General features: G+C 37.8%; 4 non-coding genes and 1 pseudogene across 4 annotated transcripts; all 5 read right to left on the bottom strand.

Annotated features, from left to right (window-relative positions):
* Positions 1–13011: 13011 nt before the first annotated feature.
* trnay-aua (transfer RNA tyrosine (anticodon AUA)) lies at positions 13012–13099 on the bottom strand. The gene is given in 2 exon segments: positions 13012–13047; positions 13063–13099. It is a non-coding gene; the product is annotated as a tRNA-Tyr (tRNA).
* A 1493-nt stretch (positions 13100–14592) lies between these two features.
* On the bottom strand, positions 14593–14713 carry LOC116676127 (uncharacterized; annotated as a pseudogene).
* Positions 14714–15426: 713 nt separating this feature from the next.
* trnaa-agc (transfer RNA alanine (anticodon AGC)) lies at positions 15427–15508 on the bottom strand. Its single transcript has one exon. It is a non-coding gene; the product is annotated as a tRNA-Ala (tRNA).
* Positions 15509–16143: 635 nt separating this feature from the next.
* trnaa-ugc (transfer RNA alanine (anticodon UGC)) lies at positions 16144–16215 on the bottom strand. Its single transcript has one exon. It is a non-coding gene; the product is annotated as a tRNA-Ala (tRNA).
* Positions 16216–16751: 536 nt separating this feature from the next.
* trnaa-ugc (transfer RNA alanine (anticodon UGC)) lies at positions 16752–16823 on the bottom strand. Its single transcript has one exon. It is a non-coding gene; the product is annotated as a tRNA-Ala (tRNA).
* Positions 16824–17095: the final 272 nt, after the last annotated feature.

Raw genomic sequence — 17095 nt, 5'->3', positions numbered from 1 at the left:
ATAACATGATTTTTACATAAAATTATATTATAAAACTCAAATAATAGTGGCACTTTTCCGCAATTTTAAGACCGATTATTTGTATTATAGCAGTGTTTGACTGTATTTATAGGTAATTTAATTGTTTTAAAAGGGTAAATGTCCTTTTTTAAACATTAAAAAGCCCAATAATTACATACAAATAAATGTAAGATTAAAGATATTTTCTGTTATTTCATTATGGAAAATTACTGTAATTTTACGTGATTAGGTTTTACCGTTATTTTACGGTAATTTTTTGGCGCCCCAGCTGCCGGAATATTACCGTTTTTTCACAGTTTTTTTTTTTACAGTGCAGGTATTGTGTTAGAATATATTTAGAAAAACGAAATAACACCAAAATGTACAATTTAATGAGTTTAATTATACACTTTAGTTGCCCAGGTGTTTCAATAATTCATATCATGGCATAGTAAAACGTAATTATTTAATTCACGTTTGAAAAATATGGTATGTAAATTCAGCAGAGATGGGAAGTAACGAAGTACAAATACTTCGTTACTGTACTCAAGTCGATTATTCTGATATTTTTCCTTTACTTTACTATTTATTTTTGTGGCGACTTTTGACTTCTACTCCTTACATTTTAACACAAATATCGGTACTTTCTACTCCTTACATTTTACAAAATTGGCTCGTTACTTTCGTTTTGTACAAGAGGTTATGTTGGAAAATAGCGCGGACACGCGCCTCACACCGCGAGCGGGTGCGCGCGCTACACGGAGAGAAAAGTGAGAGAAATGAAAGGAGACAAGCTGTCCGGAGGATAATCAGCTAATATTGTGTGTGTGCGTCTTTGAGAACTGTAAGTCGTATAACTCATGTTGTCAGTTCACTTAAGCCTGTTACTGGTCTATAGTTCTTCACATTTAAAGTAAGTTAGCTAGTGGTTTTGGTGTGTTCTTCACCTGTTAGCTGGGCTGCACGTTGATCTTAATCAACAGTTTCACCAGCTTTATTCGCATGAGTTTTTTTTTTTTTTTTGACCGAACTTCAGATTCTGTAATTCAAATGAGAAGTGGATAGAAACTTAGCTAGAGAGAAGTTGTCTCCGTCTGTGTTTTAACAGACACACCTGGGGCCAAGTTGGACACCAGATTCACCTTTAATCCAGTCCTAATCTAGTCCTCAACTTTCACATTATTTCACTGGAGTTATCGCTATTATTGTTTACGTCATCAATACCATATTCAATATAAATGGATGGGAATATATCTACTGTACGTTGCATTTGACGCACGACTAAGACGACTCAACAGATTCAGCATTAATTCACAGCAAATCATTGTGCCTTGATGGTGCTAACGTTAGCACATAGTAGCATGGACGGTGCTAACGTTAGCACATAGTAGTATGGATGGCGCTAACGTTAGCACATAGTAGTATGGATGGTGTTAACGTTAGCACATAGTAGTATGGATGGTGCTAACGTTAGCCCATAGTAGTATGGATGGTGTTAACGTTAGCACATAGTAGTATGGATGGTGCTAACGTTAGCACATAGTAGTATGGATGGTGCTAACGTTAGCACATAGTAGTATGGATGGTGCTAACGTTAGCACATAGTAGTATGGATGGCACTAACGTTAGCACATAGTAGTATGGATGGTGCTAACGTTAGCACATAGTAGTATGGATGGCACTAACGTTAGCACATAGTAGTATGGATGGTGCTAACGTTAGCACATAGTAGTATGGATGGCACTAACGTTAGCACATAGTTGTATGGAGGGCGACATGATTGAAAAAGAAGAAAACAGCAAGACATTCCCATCATCCTCGGCCTTATCTGAGAGAGATGTTTGAGACAGTAGCATCAAGAATGACTCCTGGCCAATGTGCTGGGGAACATCTTCATTAATGTCTGTTTAGTCATTCATATTTTAATCCTTTATTTTATTTCCAGAAGCCATATTTGAGCACACACCTACATGTAGATTAATTTAAATGTTAGGGGAAAAGATTAAAAATAAAAACTGGATCTGTTAATTCTCACAGAATCACAACTGAATTCATATCTTGCTTATTAACCTGGAGTCCCAGTTTCTGTCATAATGACCATATATATGTTATGTTTTGGGCCTATTGGCAGACATCCATTTAAAATGTAGCCTTTGCCATATAAAGACGTGTCCACTGAAGTTCCTCAGCGTCTCTCTAGTAACATTTGTCTGGTCCAGGTAGCTTTGCATAAAAAAATTTGTGTTAAAAAAAAATTAAAATCGTTCGCAAGGCTACTTTTACTTTTATACTTTAAGTAAATTTTCAAGCCTGTACTTTGTTACTTTTACTTGAGTAAAGAAGTTTAATCAGTACTTCCACTTTTACCGGAGTATTTTTTAACACAAGTATCTGTACTTCTACTTAAGTACGGAAAGTGAGTACTTTTGCCACCTCTGCATATTGCTATTTGTTCTGCTGTGTATGTGGGCAAGTTTCCCGACCCAGGACCCAGCAACTAAAGCTGTTTTTTAAGCTCAGCTTAAAAACTACTTGAACAATACAATTGTATTTCTGCAATGCTAAACAAAAACAACAACCACTGCCAACAGTGCACGTAATTATTAGCATAATCAACGTTTTTTGAGGGTACATGTTCTGCTGTTTGTGGATGAGTTTCATGCGTGTTACCCGAGGGAAAAATAATTTCTTACAGCAGAAAGTCCCCGTCTGATATCAGCAGACAACAACAGAACAAGTGAAGCAGTATCTGTCAGAAGTCACATTACAGGACCCAAAACATTTACAAAATATTTTCTTACTCTGACAGAAATAAATAACTTTTTTTTCCTACATAGCCAACAGTTCAAAGAATAAGTACATCCAATCCTTTTAATCCAAAACGAGCTGGTCCCCTCACAATCTTTTAAATTCTGGCCGAGTTTCCTCGTAAACAAAGCTGAACAGTCCATCATTTTTGGATTTTGATCGCTCCTGCCGTCTGTCCTGAAGCTGCCACATTGTATCTTTTTACACAGCCGAATAGCCTGAAGCCTAAGAAATTGAGTGACAGCTTCAGCCAACCCGTCTACTGGAACCTGAGTTATCCCTTATGGAATCCAATCAAGTCGCAGTGTTCAAAGAGGAGGGACCTGGGAAAGATTGACAACTATTCCAACCAGTTAGAATCAAACATTATAAAACCAGCCTCCCTGTGTAGCCAATCAGAAGACAAGTTGATTGATCCCAAACATGACCAGAAAATTTTAACCCTGTGATGGCTCCAGCTGTGTCAAAGCAAAAATATGGCCTTCTTAAGGCATTTCACCATTTCATCAATTTATAATAACTTATTCCTATACATTTATGCATGTAGTTATTTCAGGTATGTGTGTGAGTGATGTGGATGTGTTTTTTAATTTGTGTGTTTTTTAATTTGAGTTTTGTATTTTGCACTTTTTGGGCTTTTTTTCTGAAAGGAAATGAGAAAAACGCACACGACATATCTGTAGAAATAAATTCATATAAAATCCATTTCATTCCAAGTCATTTTTTTCTGGATTTTTTTCTGTTTTAAGTTGAGATATGTGGCTAGGGTACTATCTTTGTATGTAGCCTATGTAATATGCTTACAGCAGTGTTTTTTAATCATTTTACAGATGATTTACTTGGACGGAAATAGAAATTCTCTATTCTAACCTCTTTAGCTCTGTGTCAGTAAGGGCTAGTGTCACACTGCCAGTAGAAACAACAAAATTGAGAGTGTTAACTTCCCAATGACCTCAGGGTCATCCCAGAGGGCAGAAGGATGTCGAAACTTCATCACTTTTTTGGGGGTAAAAGTTTTGGCAAGAAAAGGATGGATTTTCAAGTGTTTCTATTAAGACATTAACTCCTAATAAATAATTACATTTTGTCCAGAACTTGATCTTTCATTGTTAATCATTTAGTATTACAAATGATGCAATAATATTTATGTTATCAAGAAACATTAAAACTTAATAATAAATAAAAAAAACTGTGATAAATAAAACCATGTTTTCAGGGACTTTAAGACCTCTGCTTGTAAATCCCTTGTGACTAGAGTGGCACATGATCTCTCCAAAGAGGAGACAAAGCTGCAATGGGAAAATTACATTCTAATAATGATCTTCTGTTTTTGCTTCTCTTTATAGTTAATTCTCATATGCTTGAAATCTTTTGTGTGACTTTTGTTTTATGTTCTGGACTAGATAAAGTACAAGGTCACATTAAACAATTTCTCCCTGTACATTCTTTCTCTCCTTGGCAGTTGTGTTAACAAGATTTGTAACCTCTGGCTTAATGGTGTGCATAGCGGGAAGAAGCAGGGTGGCACCAGACTGTCTCCTGTGTTTAGATTGGCTATCAGAAATGCTGAGTCATGTTGACAAAGGGGGGCTCATTACGCTCTGGGATGTACAGTATATAACCCAGTTTTTTCTTATATCTGGTTGTTGCTGCTGTGCTGTGTGAAATTGTTATCCTTATACCTGCGGGTATAAATAAAATACAAAGACCGAAATTTAGTTTTAGTTCTCAACACTCCTATTTTTGTTTCACTCTCAAAAACAATTCTGCAACAGAAACTTCCATAACACAGCAAGGACCCTGGTCAAGAGATTATTTGATTTTATCAGTGAAGTGTTTGAGCTAATACTCTACTTGTAGGAGCCATACAAGTGGGTTTCCTCCAAGCCACAGGGGGCAATGTATTGCATTGTTTTGTCAAGGCCAAGGCTGGCCTTGGGTAATTTAAGTTCCTCTATTGATGCAAACAGGTGGTGTTAATTGAAAAAGACAACAGTTTTTATCTTTGCTCGGATTATGTTGTGGTTTTTAGGACTTTATTTAAGTTAAGTGGACGTTGTAAGGCTACAGAAAATAAATTCCTTAAATTCAAACTACTGAAAAGGACTAGACATTGTTATTCTGAGTACACGTTAGAAACAATAATTATTAGAAACAATAATCTAAATTAGCAACTAAGTATTGGTCGTAGTCACTACACTACTAATAGCTAGTACTCAGATATATTCTGAGAGGTAAACAAACCAAATATGCTTTCTTAGTAATGTTTCTACCTGTGTGACTGAAAGCTGTATTAAGCTTTCTTTTTGAATGATGCCCAACCTTTCAAGGAAGTGTTTGATTGATTTGTAGCATACTGCTAGTGCACATACTGGCATAAAGTGCCATATGTAAAATATTATCAGCACTCTTGTCTTGTAATAGAACAAAGAACGGGGTCAAATTTTTCCTTGGAGTAATGAAACACTAAAGGAGAAGTGAGTTTAGAAATATATTAGACAAAGAATAAAGGGAAGGGCCACAATGATTCCAGTAAATAATTATAAGAAGTGACACACTTGTGTAATAGAACACAATAAATCAAATTGAGATTGTGAGAAAGGCTATCGATTTCTAGTGTACTTCTAGAGTACTCTGTACTCTGTGCGGTGCAAAGAAACCCGTTTGATGAAAAAAAAAAACTTATCAAAGTCAGAGAAATACATAATGTAGAAACATGGGATGGGGTCCAACACATGCATGCTATACAGTAATAATGACTTTATGAGATGTACAGTGCCAGTTCATGTCAGGCATGACTGCAAGATTCACCTGATGTTACATCAAGGGAATCCATTTATGGCTGCATGTCCATACTTCTTCTCCGAGTTTTATTTGAAAAAATGATTTTAAGTCATTGTCCACCTGGTCTAAAAAAAGCAAGTAAGTAGACCTTGAGTCAAGATTATTTGGTCAGAATACTTTTTACAAGAGCCGTAATTAACTCGATGTACTCTCTGATATTTCAATCACTACTGTTGACGAAAGGTGGTCATGAATGGGCTTGCCAAGACACAATAATGTTAGCATGTACAAACTTATCAAGACCAAAACATGGCAGGGCCATGTCAGCACCAAACAGTGCACGCTTTGGACAGGGCAGTGGACCCATCTGGTTGGATGATGTCACATGCACAGGTAGCGAATCAAAGCTCAGCGAGTGCAGCCACAATAGGGTTGGATCCCACAACTGTAATCACACTGAGGATGCTGGTGTGGTCTGCGAAGGTAAATACAAATGTGTACAACTAAAGGCAATGAAGTCTTACTGTGTAACATGCTGTCTATGGTGTACCATTTAGCAGATGAGAGGATTTTAGTAACAACTTGTTACAGATATATAAAAAATGTGCTTTATAGTTCTCTTAATTACTTGCATGCTCTGTAGCCTAAAATAGCTGTTGTACGTAGTTTATCAAAGATACCATCGTCTTCAAGAAGTCCATTTAACTAGAAAAACGCTCTATTCAGTAAGTTTTAATATTTGCTACACACAATACATATTGTTTTGTAGATGATAAGTCAAATGTACAGTAAAAGATAAGTTTGTATTAAAAACATGAATGAAGTTTTGTGCACAACAACAACATGATCTGTATATCCAGTAGACGTATTCTTCACATTCAACAGGGGAACAGGCCTGCTTTGTTTTATTCACCCGCAGCTAGCTATATAGTTTAGAGAGTATTATAGAACCAAGACTAGGGTGGAAGTCGAAAAAAAAAAGTCATGATTACAAATCTGTCCGCTACTTCAACATTACAAACAGCGCTATAGATTTATCATACACAGCACAGTTAGGCTACTGATATTTTAGAGCCATGGTTGTGGCCATAGATTCTAACTTGCACAATCCTCAGTCAGATAAACGATCAATGCGTCAGGAAGACTAAACTAACACATTCAACTCAACAACCCTTTAGCCCCTGACATGTGTCTGCTACTAGGGGATGGAGAGTGGGGATGACAGGTAAACAAGGGTCATTTGGGTCATTTTGCTAACAAGGGGGATGGAATATTCCCTCAAATTGCCTACTGGTTATAAAGAAAGATAAGTTTTTCGTAATTACTGTAATGCTGATGGCAGTAAAGTCCCCCACTGTCCACGTAGGAAGATCTCTACTCTGCCAGAACCCAACAGCACAGTTTTACCAACCACACCTCGTCCGCCACCTAAGAACTTCACCACCAGTCAAATTGAAACTACAAACCCAACTGTAGGCAACAGCACAGTAGTTGAGGGGCAGGTCCATCTGGCCAATGGAGGAAACAGCTCCTGTTCTGGCAGAGTAGAGATCTTCCTACGTGGACAGTGGGGGACGGTGTGTGACGATTCCTGGGACCTGGTTGATGCTCAGGTGGTGTGTAGACAGCTGGGCTGTGGTAGGGCCATGTCAGCACCACAAAGTGCACACTTTGGACAGGGCAGCGGGCCCATCTGGTTGGATAATGTCAATTGCAATGGCAGAGAATCAAAGCTCAGCGAGTGCAGCCACAATTTGGTTGGATCCCACAACTGTAATCACAATGAGGATGCTGGTGTGGTCTGCGCAGGTAAATACAAATGTGTACAACTAAAGGCAATGAAGTGTCACTGTGTAACATGCTGTCTATGGTGTACCATTTAGCAGATGAGAGGATTTTAGTAACCACTCGTTACAGAAATATGAAATATGTGCTTTATAGTTCTCTTTATTACTTGCATGCTCTGAAGCCTAAAATAGCTGTTGTATGTAGTTTATCAAAGATACCATTGTCTTCAATAAGTCCATTTAACTAGAAAAACGGTCTACTCAATAAGTTGTAATATTTGCTACACACAATAGATATTGTTTTGTAGATGATAAGTCAAATGTACAGTAAAAGATAAGGTTGTGTTCAAAACATGAATGAAGTTTTGTGCACAACAACAACATGATCTTTATATCCAGTAGACGTATTCTTCACATTCAACAGGGGGACAGGCCTGCTTTGTTTTATTCACAGGCGGCTAGCTTTGCCCCCCCCCCCCATGTGTTGGTTATGGAGATAACCCTGTACCTGCAGGACAGAGTGGACAGAAAGCCGTGAGACAGGACGACATGTTCTGTCTCCATTCAGCTGGATGATGAAGGGAACCGGGGGCTCCTACTGCCCCCTATTGGCGCATTATGGATTAGCATGCCCTTATTTACCTTAATACTTTTAAATGATCAACCTATAACTTAAGGTACATAAATATCAAAATCCATCTTAAAATCAAAACAATAAACTATTAATTGAAATAGTGAGGGTTGGGGTTACCTTTTCTGTATTGGGGGGCATCGTGTATAAACGTATTGTGATGATCTAAAAAATCTAAAGTTTTTCAAACAATTAATCTGTTTCCCTAAAACATTCTCACTTCCATCTCATAAAATACAGACGCTTGTGCTGGTGTCTTTGTTGTTGTTATTGACGCTTGGTCGTCTCCTTTAGCGTCATGTAACACGCTTGGTCTTCATCCTGTGGTGTTCAGAGTTTAACTTCCTTTAACAGATTAAACAGTTAATATAATGTATAGTATAACATATTAAATCTGCTGTGTGTGTGTGTGTGTGTGTGTGTGTGTGTGTGTGTGTGTGTGTGTGTGTGTGTGTGTCCCTACAGGGCTGAGTGCTGTCTCATCAGCTGCTGGACATCTGAAATGACGAACTGAAAAATTCTATCATGTTTAGATCTTTTTTTGAATTACATACAAGAGTCAAAATATATTCTGTAGGTAACCAGAAATAATAATCTACAGATAGAGCAGGTCTAGACCACTCTATAATCTACAGATGGAACAGGTCTACACCACCAGGACCCTCGGTCCAGTGGGTCTGCCTGCTTGTATGCAGGTTCATTACTCCTTGTCATTGGCAGTCATTGAATGTTCCAACTTTTAAAACCATGATCTGCGTTGATGTTCTCCAGAAACCTTCATCCGTTGATATGGAGCTGTATATTTTGAGATGTAAAGTCATGTTTGAACTCATAAAGTTTCTTTGATCTTTCCAAACTAGTTCCTGTTTCAAAGAAAGTGATAAAAGTGAAGTTTGAGAAGAAGGGGGATGTGAATCTGACTGACCCTGTTGTGATGGCGGCCATGTTGGAGCAGGTACATCATGTTTTCTACTGTTTTACCTTCATGAAGAACCAATCTAATAAGATATGTGTCTCAGCTCCAACAGAAGCTGAGGGCCCAGGGGCTGGACCACAACATCAAGCTGAGCTGGAGGAAGCAGGCCGATGGAAAAGTCTTCCACAAGGAAGACCAGAAGACCAACAAGAGGAGGAGGAAGAGGGACGAGCTGTAATGTTGCGTCTCTTTCTTTCCTCTAAGATGTGACGGAGCAGAACAGAGCTGCAACTATCAGCTGATTCAGAGTCAGTTCTGGATTTTCCTTTTCAACCTGGACCCTAGTTTCCCATGCGCATGCTGCTCCATACACGCTAAAAGTAGTGATTATTTACATGGAGTCTGGCGGAGATATGCTGCTCTATACACGCTAAAAGTAGTGAATATTTACATGGAGTCTGGTGGGTTTGGTGACGGTGATTTCTGTTTTATGGTAAACTAAAAAGATCTTACTCTTTAACTAAATAGGGTCCATGTTGAAAACTACTGAAGTTACACTCTTGATCAATTCGTTGCAACTATTTTTATAATCAATTTATCTTTTTACAGCTTCTTAAACATGAAGATTAGATGCTTTTCTTGTTATATTTGATCATATCTTAATATATTATATGAAGATTAGATGCTTTTCTTGTTATATTTGATCATATCTTAATATATTATATGAAGATTAGATGCTTTTCTTGTTATATTTGATCATATCTTAATATATTATATGGAGATTAGATGCTTTTCTTGTTATATTTGATCATATCGTAATATATTACATGAAGACTAGATGCTTTTCTTGTTATATTTGATCATATCTTAATATATTATATGGAGATTAGATGCTTTTCTTGTTATATTTGATCATATCTTAATATATTAAATGGCAATAAGATGCTTTTCTTGTTATATTTGATCATTAAGTTGTGTGAATGCTGATAATTAATATCAAATCTGCAGCATTGTATAGGTCCAAAATCTGAATGTGGAACGTGCCTGTATCCTAGTTGCTAAAATTGACAAATTTGTGAAGGATAGAAAATATAGTTTAAGTTTGAAAACGTAGTAATTGCTAAAAATAGGTACGAAGATATAGTGCTTACAGGAGGATATTACTTGCACGCGGGATATTTTTCCATGAAGTGAGCATGAAGGGCACCGCTAAATTGGAAAGTTGTAGTGGGAAAAGAAGAAAGGTAGTGTATTTAAAAAGAAATACATGAAGGTGCAGCGTCGAGATATAGACGTATATATAGACGTGAATAGTAGTTTCTAAATTGGGCCATAGAAACGAAGGTAGTCTGAAAAATAAATAAAAATATCAAAAAAAGGGGGAATAGTATGGCGGAGGCTAAGACGGAGGAGGAGGGTCGGTTAGAATCAAGACCGTATAAACCGTGGTAACGTTGAAACACGCGGCCGTGAGCACTCCAAAAGACCAGGATGTGCGCATAAAACAAGCACAGGACATTTTAGATCCTGTAGTACAAAAAGACCTAACAAATACTGAGAAGCCGTTGTTCTGTCCACTGTAGGACGGAATGCATAAATTACAGGATAATAACTAAATTAGAGGACAATGCCAAAACTGCTGGTCTCATATTAAGTGTCAAATTGAGAAATAAAATAATGAAGGTAGAAGATAAACATGCTGTTCTCCACGGTCTTTTAACATCAATTGTCTCAGTGATAATTATATTACATGTGTTGAATAATGAATGGATATCATTGACTCACATAGTTCTAAAGAGCAGATGGCCAAAAACAGGAAAAGATGAAGTGAACATCAATGTTTCATTAACATTTTTACTGTTTGCCTGCTTGTTTTAATTCAATGGTTGTTTGTTGTTCAATATTTGTTGTTAAATTAAAAAAAAAAAACAGTATGATGGAAATGAAAAGGATGACTTTCTAATTACCTTTCAATACCAAGAGGACTTGGAATATTTTTTTCAAAACATTGTGTTGATGAACCAAATTTAAAAATAAATGCCATGTTCCTTGAGAGGCCATGAGACACAGACCAGTATGATTGTTATAGTTCTTGTCATTATTCTGATAACCCCCATGCACTCTACAAGAAGGGCCAGAGTCCTCCATCTGCTGAGGAGACTCAGGTCCTTTGGAGTGTGCAGGACTCTCCTCCAGACTTTCTAGGACTCTGTGGTGGCCTCTGCCATCCTTCATGCTGTGGTCTGCTGGAGGGGGGGCAGCTCGGACCGGGACAGGAGCAGACTCAATAGACTGATCAGGAGAGCGAGCTCTGTCCTGGACTGTCCTCTGGACCCCATAGAGAAAGTAGGGGAGAGGAGGATGTTAGCCAAGCTGACATCCATCATGGACAACACCTCTCACCCCCTACATGACACTGTGGGGTCCCTGAGCAGCACCTTCAGCAGCAGACTGATACCCCCACGGTGGAAGAAGGAGAGGTACCGCAGGTCCTTCATCCCGGTCTCTGTCAGACTCTACAACACCTGCACTACCTGATAATGTTGTAGTTTCTGTTCCTTTTTTTCATTTAATCCACACACTCTCTGTACATCTTTATCTGTATTTATATTTTTCCATTACAAGTACTCACTTTTTCAATATTATTTATGGTCACAGGTAAATATAATTTATATTATGGCTACCTACTTTTGCTTTAATACTTTAATTACATATTCAATTTAATTTTGTTTTGCTGCTGTAACAAGGAAATTTCCTCACTGTGGGATAAATAAAGTATCTAATCTAATTATTGTTGTTGTTATTATGGTTGTATATATGTTATTAAACTTATTTTCAGAATTATTGGTGTTATTATGTATATATTTATAGTATATATATATAAATATACACATATTATTATATATTATATTATATATTATATTATTAATATACATTAATAATATAATGTATATTATACATACACAATATATATGATATATATTATAGTCTCATGATCGTTTAATTTTGATAACATTAAGAAAGTATCAGGTTACAATTGATTAAGATAAATACACATTCAAATATTCTACTTTTTTATCATTTAATGCATTATTGAGGTATTTAATGTTTTGTGAAATGTGTCAATATTGTATTTCATAATTAGTAAAACCAAAGATTAAGTTCATTATGCTTAAATCGCTGCATTTCGCCACATCCATTAAGGTTTCTTGTCCCTCTTTGGACACCGTATTAAATGAGTTGGGTAGTGGGCGGTTGGAGACTAGGCGGGGTCACACGTTTAACCCCGCCCACATTGAGGTCTGCGGGTCTGCAGTCAGGGGTACATGCTGCATTCAGGTCGCAGTCTCCACTGGAGTGGCGTGGGTTCAAATCCCACTTCTGACTACAATTGTTTTCACTTGGAACTAATGTCTGAGATTGATATTTTTTTACACAGAAAGGTTTGGACACAGTGCATGTGTTGTCAACACATGCAAAGTTACTGACTGTGATTTAACCGAGGTATTCGGTGAAAGTTATCTTTTGTTTTTTAAACTTTGGTTTGTGTACACAACAAGAGTGAAGGGTTCATTGTTGCATCCAGGTTGTTATGTATAACAGATAAAAAGAGCAAATTGACATCATTCCATCCAATACGGGCAAGACGGGGTTGACAGATAGATTTTAAATCCACACAGATAAACAGTCATCGTAGCTGTTTATCGGGATTTCCGTAAAATTTAACGAGATCAAACTGGGCCGTATAGTGGCGATTATACGAAAAGAAAGAAGTACTTCCACTCGTTGTTACCTGTCGTTGCTATGGGTAACAAGAGTTCAGTACAGCACAGTCCCATGTTTCCTTAGGGGCCCGTAGTGGATGAAATGGTAAAACATTTGGCCCTGGATGCTTAGAATACCTGCCCTATTGAGCGACAAAATGTGGGTGTCCTGAAAAAAGGTTCTTTAACTCTATCCCCCCAACCTCTTTTTTTGTGTCTTGTTATGTCTCGGCAAGAAGTATTATGCTTTTGGGTCGTCTGTCCATCTCTACATCAGAATTTCTTTATTGATCCCTGAGGGGAAACTCTGGATAAGAGGGCTCCCTCAAGCCAGATTTGAACCAGCAACCTAAGGATTTCAGCTTTACACCTCTATAATCCTCCGCTCTACCAACTGAGCTATCGAAGGGAGCTAGTCTTGCACACACACTTCCAATCAATCAATATGGAGATTATCACAATTATTTGTTGATTTTCTACTCCAAAGTGCAAGAAAGGAAGGTTTCACCAATCGTTGAACCTCAGGTTAACAAGGAACAATCTCAGCAAGGTGATTGATGGATGATTCTAGTTACTTCACCAAGATCAGCCCAAATCATACAGCTGTAAGACATCACTTTGGTCGGCTTCCAGCTGTGTAATATTTGCAAATGGAAGTGGTGGGATTTGATCCCACACCTCCAGACAGACGGGAGCCTTAATCCAGCGCCTTATACCACTTGGCCACTCTACCTACACGAATACACTCTTCACATTATGACATACACAGGGACCGTAACTAACGATATGCTTGTTAATGTCATTGGAAAAAAAAACATCTCAAAGAAAAAGCCAATACTTTATTAAAAAATGTTATCACACTTTGTCATTTTTCTCTGGCATTGATTTTAGAATATTGTAACCAGCATTAAGTGAGTAGGTTTAGGTCTGTGTGAATATGGGCTGAACATCTACCTGGACTGAATTTGTGAATATATACATCTCATAATCTGAAGGTCGTTTGTTCAACCCTCACATGGGGCAGGTGTTTTGAAAACAAACAAAAAATGAAAATGCACTGACTTTCAGGTGGTGGTCAGATATGCCTTCATGAACAATATTGTATTATCTCATAGGTAATGGAGGCCACCAGTCTCCACCAATGTATCTCTTAGCATTTACTTTCAGTCTGAGTTACAAAATTTGCAGTGAACGTTGTTTTCCAGCAGAAAGTTAACAGGTGTGTTACTTTTTGACTATGATTTTGTACCATAGCAGTGCAAGCATTTTGCCCAGGTTTGATTTACAGCCACCGCAGTTGCATTTACAGGTTTTGAAGCCATATACAACATTAACATTACATGTTTTACCCAGGTTTCTTCTTTTATTCAGTGATATTTCAATTTCCTTGCGGGATTCATCCCAAAAGGATTAATAAAGATAAGTCTAAGTCTATCTCAGAAAAAAGTCCCAAAAATCTGAATATCTTCAGGGGATGTAGCTCAGTGGTAGAGCTCATGCTTTACATGTACGAGGACCTGGCATCTCCAGCAGGTATTATGGTAGAGTCTTTAGAAGAGCTGCAGAAGATGTTACCTCCTGTGGTAATCTGACTGGTAGGGTTATAGAACGTAGTCGTAGACTAAGACCTCCTGTGAAGTATGCTCTCCCTTTTATACCTCAGATTATCAGACAGCACAACAAGCACTTTAAATATACATGTTTTACAGTTTCTATTTTACTGTAGTTATGTACCATAGTGTAGTATATATATTGTATTATGCTCCAGTTTTTATGGGTGTTAAGGCGAGTATGAGCACTGTAGTTTCTATTTTTATGGATGAAATAAACTTAACATGCCATTACGTTTACTCTTCAGCAGGTGGAGACATTTCTCTTCATACACTTGCAGCAACAGATGCTTTGTTAAACGTTAACAGACTAGAAATAGACTTAACTAGTTTTAGCTCATCTGCATTCCCCTCCAAGGAAGTCTTTAGAAAAAGACAAAAGATGTATGTGTTATGAAGAGAAACCAGAGTGAGTACAACCATCTGGTCGAGAGCAGCCAAAAAAACCATCGCGGTAAAACTGACTTGGTGTGCCGCTTTCCAAACTAAAATGATAAGAGGCAACTTGGTAGACTCCTTACTAATGTTTATATCTGCACTCACAATGCCCTTTTTTTAAACACCAGCCAATCACAAGTGTTAGATGTCAATAATCAATGTGTGAGTAATCAGGAAGCTCACATAAAAGATAGTTGCAAGGTCTACCAAATGTTAAACTTTGCAACCCGTAACTAGTTGGATCCTTAGTTGCCACAGGTTCCTAGTGGCGCAGCGGAAGTGTGCTGGGCCCATAAGCCAGAGGTCGATGGATTGAAACCATACTCTTTTTTTTTTTATTGTTTTCTGAGATATACTTAGACTTATCTTTATTAATCCTTTTGGGATGACTCCCGCAAGGAGATATAAATATCACTGAATAAAAGAAGAAACTGTGGTAAAACATGTAATGGGAATGTTGTGTATGGCTTCAAAACCTATGGTATAAATTATAGTTGAAAGTAACACACTGCTGTTGTCTTTCTGCTGGACAATACAACGATCACTGCAAATCTTGTAACACAAACTGAAAATAAATGCTGAGAGATGCATTGATGGAGACTGGTGGTATCCAGTAACTATGAGACAACACAAAATTGTTCATGAAAACAAATCCGTAGTTTGGTATTCTGTGATTTGCTACCATTCTCGTTGTCGGCAGGATTGGAACCTGCGCGGGGAGACCCCAATGGACTGCTAGTCCATCGCCTTAACCACTCGGCCACAACTACCTGCAACTTAGTGCCAGACCTATTGGAACAAATGTTCATAAACTTTTCGATTGGTTATTAGTAGTTACCAGACACGGGCAAAGTGCAAATCGTAGTGCACTTCCTGTGTCTGTGGATCCTCGTGGAGGCAGCTTGATTGATTGATATGCTCCCTTATTTGTGCCATAACAGAGATCTAATATTTTATCAAATTGGGTTGGGCGAGTAACCTTTCTGGCTAATCTTCACAAATAAAGCAAGTACCCACAAAATGAAAACTAATGCAATGGCTGGGAATCAAACCCAGGTGAATTGCTTGGAAGGTAGCTATGCTCACCACTATACCACCGTAACTGGGCAATGCAATGTTCACTGCAAATCTTGATACACATCTGGGCATTGAGACTGATTTTGCATTAATTACCATAAATGAAAGGAGGTCACGGCAGCCCACAACACTGTGCTATTCAAATATGCACAAATCCTTTTCAATAGTTGAGTAAAGCAGGACATGGGTAAAGTGCACCGAGTTTTTAGACACTTGATAAGTTAATCATCCACTTCATGGCCTTCCAATACTCCCAGCATTGTTTCATTTTCTCTTTCAGAATAAGAGCTTCTGCAGCTCTTTGACAGACTGGACAAGGAAAACCAGCTGGAGATGCTGAGGATTGAACCCAGATCCTCATACATGCAAAGCATGCGCTCTACCACTGAGCTACATCCCCTGAATGTTTCCAAATTTCTTTTACTTTTTTTAAGATCATTGAATAAGAGAAGAACGCTATCGGAAAACTGACTCGGTCAGTGGAGCAATGAAAAGACCCCATGACAATCTACCTGACCATAGCCTTTCAAGTCAGTGACAAATCTAAGCTGCATTTCCTTTTTACCAAAATTCACTTTCAAATTTTTGTAAAATGTTTTGCGTCAAAAGTTGTCTGTTGTTCAATATAATCAGACAGCTCAATCTGGCAGTGTTGCCATAAAAACACTACATGCCAAACAAACTACTTGAACATCGCCCTTCTAGTCACTGACTGATCACATTTCCTTGATGCATCAATGCATTTTGTTTGTTTATTTTATTTGATCCCCATTAGGACAATGCACTGTTCACTGCAAATCTTGCAACACATCTGGTCATTGAGACTGATTTTTGCATTAATTACCATGAACACAAGGAGATTGCCTTTCAATACTTTTGTCTTTCAGAATAAGAGGTTTGCAGCTCTTTTACAGACTGTTGTAACAGAACTCTTGTTGGAGATGCCGGGGATTGAACCCAGGTCCTCATACATGCAAAGCATGCGCTCTACCACTGAGCTACATTCCCTGAATGATTCTAAAGAAACCCCTACCCGGGAAAAACGTTGAAGTAAACTTGTTTATTTTGTTTTATTTGGATCCCCATCAGCTTCATCATGAACTAAAAGCTTTTCTTCCTGGGGTCCTACAATCCTTTCTTTGACAATACTCTTTATGACATTTCATTACACACACACAGACATGAATTAGAAAATACTAACCATAATTAAATCTTAAAGTTAACGCAATTCATACAAGAAATAAAATAAAAGACACTACTCCGAATATATAAATCAATTT

The sequence above is a fragment of the Etheostoma spectabile genome, unplaced genomic scaffold (genome assembly GCF_008692095.1).
Source record: "Etheostoma spectabile isolate EspeVRDwgs_2016 unplaced genomic scaffold, UIUC_Espe_1.0 scaffold00002703, whole genome shotgun sequence".
Lineage (NCBI taxonomy): Eukaryota > Metazoa > Chordata > Actinopteri > Perciformes > Percidae > Etheostoma > Etheostoma spectabile.
Note: the sequence above shows the minus strand (reverse complement) of the source record. Positions and strands in the feature narration are given on the sequence as shown.